This window comes from Lactuca virosa, chromosome 9 (assembly GCF_052849685.1).
Source record: "Lactuca virosa cultivar CGN04683 chromosome 9, Lactuca_virosa_CGN04683_v6, whole genome shotgun sequence".
Classification (NCBI taxonomy): domain Eukaryota; kingdom Viridiplantae; phylum Streptophyta; class Magnoliopsida; order Asterales; family Asteraceae; genus Lactuca; species Lactuca virosa.
Window position 1 is genome coordinate 51,337,842 of NC_136434.1, and position 9,717 is coordinate 51,347,558.

A 9,717-nucleotide genomic window follows, 5' to 3' on the forward strand; every position below is an offset into this window, starting at 1 on the left:
ATCTAACAAGATTTTACTTTAAGGTACAACATCCACGTTTCCAAAAAACAGGCATGTCATGCCAAAAAGTAAATGTTTAATCTTTTGAAGGGCTCTCAAGCGGACTCATTTCCTAAACTTCCCATTACTGTTACAACTTGGAGAAGTATAATCCTGGTTCAGTCGCATACATTCAAACAGATGATGAAAACCGCTTTGAGTTCTTGTTTCTCTCCATTGGTTGCATGGTAATAATTATCATTCGTGTGTTAACTTAGTTTGATTAATTTAAATGTTTATATATTTGTCATTCATTTGTTAACTTGTTATGATTATGGTGTAGCTACGAGTATATCTTAACATCTATCGGCGTGCCCACGTGATAGATGGGCCCATTTTAAGGGTGAATTTAAGGGCATCATGTTGTTGGCGGTCGCGATGGTCGGAAACAACCAAATTTTGAATGTTGTGTATGGAATAGCCAGTTGATTCGTGACCATGGTTCCTACAAAATTAAATCTTTGTATCAGCGACTCGGAACCATTAGCATTCATTCTGATAGGGCGCCATCTTTTTTCGCGTCCATTGCAAATATATTCACGAATGCGTATTTTGGTGTTTGTGGTAATCATCTTTTTTCGAACAAAGTAACCAAGTATAATAGAAGTGTGACGAAAAAAACTTTGTTATAAAAGGTTGCAAAAGCTTACGGAGTGGATGATTTTGAGTACTATATGGAAACACTATGTCTGAACAACCTTGCCGAATGGAAGTACTTAAAGAAGCGGGTCCAAAAAATGGTCAAGGGCATATTTCCCAGGTCTTCGTTAAAATTTTATGACATCAAACGGTATAAAATCCATCAACATATTATTGAAAGATGCTCATAAGATACTGGTAATGATGTTCATTGAGTTCTTCTCAATGACCATGCAACATTGTGTTATAAGCGTCAAAATAAAGAAGGTATAATTTACAAGAACATAAAATATATAGTTACTTCTTCCATTTAACATGAAGCGGTCCAGTCAGACTGATGGCTCATTATGCATGTTGTATTTGTTTATATGATATGGTTATATCTGTATGGCGTTGGTATTTTGGGGGAATTCACTAAGCTTCGGGCTTACAGTTGTTGATTTAATTTCAGGTACTTCTGATGATCGCGGGAAGGCGAAGGCGTGATCATGCACCTCCTTATATTTTTATGATTTGATTCTGGGGATACTCAGATGTTCAAACTATTTTGAAAACAAATTGTAATAACTTAATGGTTTTAAATGTTTGAAAAAGTTTTAAATTGGCTCGAATTTTATGGTTGTTACACCTAACATGACAATATACTTTGAACTTTTCCCTTGTATACAATAATATATGTATTTAGTTATTGGGTACTATATGCATAATGTGTTGTAGTCTTTTCATGTAAAGCTTTTGAAATAGTCTTTTAAATGGGGGCGTCTTATTAATGTAAACTTTTTACTTAAATATTTTTATAGTTATTTATAAAAGTGTTTCAAAATGGTTATTTCAAACTACACATATGAGTGTGTTTCACTTGGTATTAGGATTATTTTTTAAGTGAACTAGGTACATATATAGAGTAGTGCTTAGACTTAAACAGTAAATCTTAGGCGACTATTAATTTTTAGTATGCCCTAGGTCATAAACCTGACATCACTTGTTTATATCTGTATTACTTATGGTGCTTTAGTTTTGACATTATGATGATATATAGGGTTAAGACTAAGATTCAGATATCAACATATATTTGGGTGAACACCTTCTATGTTATTATGTATTATACATTCCACTATGTCACACCCCCTACGCGACCTTTGGCGGAAACACCGAGCAGTGTGACGGTATAAACAGCGCCAATCCTATTAACCTGAGAATACATGCATTTTGAAAGTCAACATAATGTTGGTGAGTGCACGAGTTTTTATATCGAATTTTGAATTCCTTTTAAGAATACTTTTCTTTAGTGAAAACCTTTCTTATTTATCTATATAGTCTTCTATCTTTTAAGATATCTTTTATTGATCTTAAATGACTATCTTTTCAGGATATCTAACAATCATAACGTAATATAATTAGGATTGTCTTTTGTTAATCCTAGTTTACTATCTTTTTAGGATTTCTAATGATCCTAACATATTTTAATTACCATACCAGGCGTCCCTAATGGTATTCTAAGCTCTAAGACAATTTTTAATATATTAACGTGAGCCCCTATAATCGACGTTATAACCATAAATGTACCCCTGATCACGACGCTTCATCGGATGTCAAATAATAACTTATATTAAAGGTATCCTGTCGAGATTGTAGCTAGCAATCACAAGTGGGGTTGTCATGACCATGTATAGATCTATAAATAACTTCCTAGCTCTCGCAAGATTAACGATTATAGATATTGGGGATATGCCGAATTTAATCAAGGTTTCTGGATGAATAACCAACTCACTAACGTATTAACCATAGGCTTTTATCTTTTATCTTTTAATCTTTTATCTTTATCATAATTATCCCTATATAAATATATATATATATATATATATATATATATATATATATATATATAGTTATTATCGTATACACACACACACACACATATATATATATATATATATATATATATATATATATATATGTATGTATTTGATAATTATATTTATAATCTCATAATTATCTGATTTATATAAATTATCACATATATACCCTAATTTTAGTTATTTTAACATGATATTTGGCAGCGTAACAATTAAGTACAGTGCATATCCTAAATCTTGTCTAGCATAACTCCTAGGTACTTAAAGTTTCCTAGGGATTTGACCATTATAACATCTAGGTATTACTTACTCCTAGATTATCAGACATCATATCTTTTAGACATAGATCATAACTTAAATCTAGGCATAATATCCACAATTATACTATCTTAAGGTATCTTGCTTATAATAAAATGACTTAATATTTATAAGTTAAATATTTTTATAAAATCATTTGTTAAGCATGTATTCCCCCTCTGAAAACATTTTAAAATAGTAAAATATGGGTCGTGAACTCACACTAATAGCGTATCGAGGAGCACCCGAACTGTTGCAACCAAAGTTTCTTGCCATCGAGAGGGTATTGAAGTATGGAGATAGAGTTTGGAGGTTGGTTTGAGATGAAAAACCAGGAAGGAAGCACCCATATTTATAGTGATGGTGTGCGCCAGACTCTCTGGTATGCGGCGTGCACTCGCTTCGTGGCCCATCCAAATCTTGCCATGTGTCACCCTTCTGGTGGTCCACGTTTCCAAATCTCCGACGAATCTGGGGGTCAGATGTGCGCGATGGGCATGTCACGCACATTGACGCACACCATTTAATTCTTTTTACAAATTCATATTTTCTTCATTTGAACTTTGTTTCTTACCTTCTTTATATATTTGTATAGCTATTTCCTAGAACTACAACTTTCCTTTAGGTTGCATCTTCTAATTTTAACTTTCATTTTAAACCACATTTTTATATTTTATAAAAATTGTATCTTTTTCATACGACTTCCATTTTTGCCTTTCTTTCTTCTAAAGTTCTTATCTCATGTTTCACTACAAATTTCCTTTTTGTAGTGTTAGCCAAAACTCAACCGTTCTCTTTTTGCTATTTTTTACGTCAATAACGTTGTTAATGTGGTTGGTTTCTATTCGGCGTAAATCATAACTCTTCCAATCGGAGTTAGATTTTCTCGACGCTTTTAATTTTTGGGATCACTAGGTCACGTATTTCCAAATACGCTAACCATTTTAACTTTTTGATTACTTTATTTTCGACTCAACTTTGCATATTATCATTCAATATATGATGTTTTTGTCTTTATGAGTCGAAACTAACTCCTAGTAATAATTAATGACGGAAAATTCTCAATTGTTACATTATCCCCCTGTTCTAGGAAATTCGTCCTCGAAATTCGAGTCTTATCTAAACTTTAAACGGGGAGACCAATTTCTTATTAAGGAAGTTGGTTCCTTCTCTTATTAAGTTAACTAAATTTCATTTTTAGTTTTCTACTTCTAATTCTTTAACTTCATCCTTAGCAATCTAATTTTTCCGGATCCTATTTTACACCTATAGGAAACCTAAACTTTTCTATCAAACTTTGGTTATGGATTTCTAGAGGTATTTCCATGTTTTAATTAATCATTTTAAATCTACTATTAAAACGAACTCTTTATTAAAACATTTAAACTTCGAGGATTCCAATGATCCTCGGAAAAATCTTACAATTATTTTTTTGTGGGTTTCCTTTCCCTCACATTCCTATTCTTATTATTTTCCAGTATTCCTTTACTGGATCAGTTGGCTCTTGCATGCATCTGCAATATGTCCTGCTTTTCCGCATTCCTTGCACTTGAAATCTTCACATCTACCGAGATGGTGTAGTCCACACTTACTATTCAAGGGAAATCTTCCGAAGTAACATTTTTGGGGAACAACCATTGGAGGATTCCTTTCCTCATTTCTCTTGTACAAGGGTCGGCTTGGTCCTTCCTTGTTGATTTTTCCACATTTTCTTCCAAATTTCCTAGCCTTAATCATGCCATCTAGGAATTTGGTTTCTGTAAAGTGGAACGCTACCTGCTTAGTTTCCTCGAAGGTGTGGGGCTTGTATGCTTGTATATGCTTCCTTAATTGACGTGCTAGTCCTTGGAGATATGCACTAATTTTCTTGCTCTCCGAGCCAATCAGTTCTAAACATACCGTGGCTAGGTCTTCAAAGTGTATGGTGTAGAAAGCTAGACTGGACTTTCTTGTGCTTAATTGACTGAATTCATGTTCTACTCGGGCCAAATCTCCTGTAGAACATAATTCTCTTATCATTTGCCTTTTCAACACTTCCCAAGAGATTGCATAGGTTGTATCTACTCCTAAGGCCTTTACCTGGATACTCCACCAGACGAGGGCCTTCCCTATGAGAGTGCAAGCTGTAAATTTTACCCTAACCTCCTTATTACACCTAATCTCTATTCCTTTGATCGAGTGGATCAGGACATTGTCACACCCCCAAATCGGAACGGCGGAAACGTTTGGGGGTGGAGGACGTCATGTTTAGTATCACAACACATGCATCATAGTAATCAAAGCAACAAACAACCATTGCATGAATATTAAAGTGTTTACAAAATATATGATTCACAAAAGATTGACTTCAAAAGTTAATAACAAAAAAGACATGAAGCTACTATACTCCATCTTCTGAATCCCAGTGCGCGTACCTGTCTACTAGTTTCCTGAGAATACAAGTTATTTTGAAAGAGAGGATCAACATTTAAGCTGGTGAGTTCATAAGTATTTAAGTGATGAAAAGTAAGTTGTAAGTTTTTTTAGAAAAGTCCACCTGTTCCTCCAGAAGATCCTATATTTTCTGATATGATGAATGAAAGTAAAAATGACTCTACAATTCCTTCTATGACTACTAAATGGATACAAGTTATATACAATTTAGAGTAAACAGACAATCGATTGTGTGATTATGCCCTAATCCCACAACCAAACAAGGAATATGAAATGAGGCGGAAAACACACATCCCATTGTTTATTAGATCTTCATTGTATACAACCCTAGAGTATTCATTTAGTACTTACGGAGTTAACTGTAATAGTTCTTTATATTTGATGAAAACATTCTTTAAGAAAATCATATATTTCCTTTAGTAAAAATGGTAACCACAATAGTTCCTTGTATAATCACTTAGTTTATACTTGCTATATATAATCTAATATCGAATGGACAGTTAAATGGGTGAATCTGCCCTAAGCCCACAACCAAACAAGGAACAGGAAGTAAGGCGGAAAGCACACATCCAACTGCCTATCGGATATTAATTATATATAACCCTGATGTATAAACTAAGGTATTATAGAATTAACCACTAAAGGTCCTTTAAGTTATACTGGTTTAATAAAATGAATTAAACCTTTTACTGATAAGTTTCTAGTTTAGAGTACTAAATGTACAATCTGAAAAATATGTTTTTGTACTAGAAAACGATATATTGAATTTGTATGCTATGACCTGACCCATACCTGATACTCCTTATGATTACTTGGTGTATACGATATATATATATATATATATATATATATATATATAGTTAAGATCGAATAGATAGTAGACTGGGTGAATCTGCTCTAAGCCCATAACCAAACAAGGAACAGGAAATGAAGCAGAAAGCACACATCCTACTGTCTGCCGGACCCGATTAATATATATCCCTGATGTATCTACCGAGGAATCATAAAGTTAGCATTATAGGCCCCCTTCTAACTGAATGTACTAACACTCGACTGTTATGTTTGTCTTTTGTAATGATGTAAGTTTTCCCAAGTTTAAGACTATCTTTACTAGAAAATAGTTTGCATTACCTTTTATGTGAGAATATCACTATATGAATATACTGGGAAAATGAAAGTGTACAGTAATGTTGTATAAAGTAACTACTGCAGCACTAACTACCTTAAAACCAAATTGTTAATTAAGGTTAAAATGTGATGAGGTTATAACCATACTTATGATGAGTGTTTAACACGATGACATGCTGGCGTCGAAACTGATGTGACATTTGTCACCCCTTTGATTGTCTACCGGACTGTAGCTAACAGTTGGGATGTGGGATTGTCAGTCCCGTATAGATCTATACACATAATGCTCGCTCTCCCTCCAGGAGACTCTGGTTACAAAACGCGACATAACAAGTATATTGCTAAGCCGTGAAGTAGTGGTTTCACATTATTGTTATCTTGTTCTTGTTATCGTATGTTCCTTTCTTTTCTTGTTATTGTATGTTCATTCCTGTTCTAGTTATAGTGTGTTCTGGACCCCTAAACCATACCTATTATAGTTTACTAGTATGTTTGTTTTGTACTGTCCCTGATTTGTAGAAAAGACTCGATTATCTACTGAGTTATGCTTGTACTTTAAAAACAGAGTTTTATAAACAACAAAGTAACATAACTTAAAAGAGTTTTTGAATTGATTTGATTACTTATAAAAGCATAAGAAATCCTTTGATGTGATGGTTATCACAAATAAACATTTACACAATATCATTGTGTTCAACTTGTATTCCCCCCCCCCATTAAAAGCATTTAAAAACATTTAAAAGATTGATTATAGGGGTATGAACTCACCATATTGATACATATATGTATATAATTAGTGTCTATAACAACTAATATGCAAGGGAAACAACCTTAGGAACTAGGAAACACTCTCAATGAAGTGTTACAATCACATGTGATTGATTGAAGGGAGTTCACGGCCACACAAGGAAGTTTTTACGGCCAAGAAGTGTTCACGGCCAAGGATGCTTGAAGTGTTTACGGCCCAAGCTTGGCCTCGTGAAGGGTTTACGGCCAAGGAAGGAGGGTTCACGGCCATATCAAGATCTTATGAAGGGTTCACGTCCGTGAACTCTTGAAGATCTTGCACAAAGTGGTTGTTTCATGGTTGGAAATCAAGAGCTTCTAATGGATAGCAAGTGTATGGAAAGGATACTTACTTAATGGTAGTCTTGAAGGTGTTCACGGCTCCAAGAACAAGTGTGTGTTCTTGGTGAAAAGATGATGATTTGAAGATCTAAACCCAAAAGAGTTGAATTCATGGATGAAATCAAAGGGTTTCATTTGAATAAGAAGGATATCATGTAAGAATGGAAGAATCACTTACAATTTTGAAGATCAAAGAGGATATCCTTGATGATACTTGAGAGAGAAAGGAAAATTATTGACTTGAAGATGTGGATAATGAAAGAATAATGAAGGCAACCATTCATATGAAGAGGGGTTCACGACTACCATGGGTTCACGACCGTGAACCCTAGTTTACGGCCGTGAACTCCTTGTGAAGGTGGTTCCGACTCGATTGCAACTCAATGATCTCAAGTTAATACTTTCTAACACCCATTCCTTGAGTGTACTGGGCTTAGAACTCATTAGAATGACCCTTAACAAGGCTAAAAGGCAATAAAATTAAGTCTGACTTTTGGTTGATTGGATTGACTTTACAAGATAGAAATTTACGGGTTGTCACAGACATTTACTCCTTCATCTCCATAGAAGGATCCTGGATTACTATGAAGAAAATCTTTGTAAGCTTGATTGCTTTCCATGTCCATGGTCAACTTTGAGATTCTCTAATGCATCAGAGACTTGATGTTGAATCATGGATTGGATGGTGGTTGGGTTTAACAAGGTTAACATACCTAAAGGGTCAATTTTATTCCCTATTTGTAGGGTACTTATAGTTTCTCTCTTAGCAACATGTCTTACTTATTGCTTTTATCATTATTTTCTAATTGGAATTTTTGGATTTTTATTGTTAATATCATATATTTTGGTTGCCTTCCTTGCAACCTTTTGATAATAACATGCTATTGTTGCTTCCCTAGCAACTTACTGTTGCTTTCCTAGCAACTTACTGATTATAGCATGCTGTTGTTGCTTCCCTAGCAACTTACCGTTGTTTTCCTAACAACTTACTGATCATAGAATGATGCCGTTGCTTTCCTAGAAATTTCCCGTTGTTTCCCTAACAACTTACTGATCATAGCATGCTGTTGTTCTTTCCTAGCAACTTACTGTTGTTTCCCTAACAACATATTGATCATAGCATGCTGCTGTTGCTTTCTTAGCAACTTACCATTGCTTCCTAGCAACTTACTGATTATCCCAAGGGAGATCCTTCTTCCTTATCATAAATTTTGGCTCCCAAAGGCTTTTACTATTTTAGGGAATCCAGAGGGTCAAAATTGTCAGAAAGGAAAAATATTGCTTGTGCGCCGGGCACATGATCTGCGCGTCGCGCACAGACAACAGATTATCATTAAAGTCGATTTTTTTTGGCTTCATTCGAACATTCCTTCTGTCTTTATCTGCTTTTTCGCTATCGAGGTCCACACGCACGATGTACACTTGGTGCGCCTACTTCCTTTCGTCGATTTCTTCACTTCATTTGATTACTCTACTACCAGGTAATTTCTATGCTAAACCCTAACCCAAATCGTGGCCTAAATTTCGAATTTTTAGGGTTTCTAGAGGATTTTATCAATTTGAGAATTTTGATTGTATTTTGTGAAATTGATGAGTAATATAGCATCCTATACTACCGATTTTACTTCCTATATACTCAATTTTGGGTTTAATGTATCTGTCAATTCTCATTTTAATTTATTTATTTATTTTTATTTTTTTTGAATATATTGAACTAAAATCGGAATTTAATGTTGTTTTGGACGAAATGAGAAGCCTATACGTGTTCTAAAGGACTAACCGAACATCCCTAATTGATTTTTAGGTTAAAAATTGGATGAAACAGCAGGTTGCCATGCCTATTGCTCTTCGTGTTCTTGGGGCGCGTCGCACAGATGTGTTGCACGACGTGTACTCGCATGCAACACGCATCTGGCGTGCCTGCCTTATCTTAATCTTCTTTTCATTTAAAGTTATCATGATTTGATTCTAACTATTTTCTTGCCTTATTTTGCTACAGATATGTCGAGACGAGGTCGACAAGTTGTGGGTCAGTTACCTCCTAACTGGCCAACACATCCTTTCTTATAGTACCTCGATGACCTTCCTGATCGGGGTACTTTCATTTCTCACCTCATTTCCCTTCTGTCCAATAAGGTCAGTATTCCACAGGCTCTTTCTAGGAATGTGGCGGATATCACTGGCTTATCTGATCAGC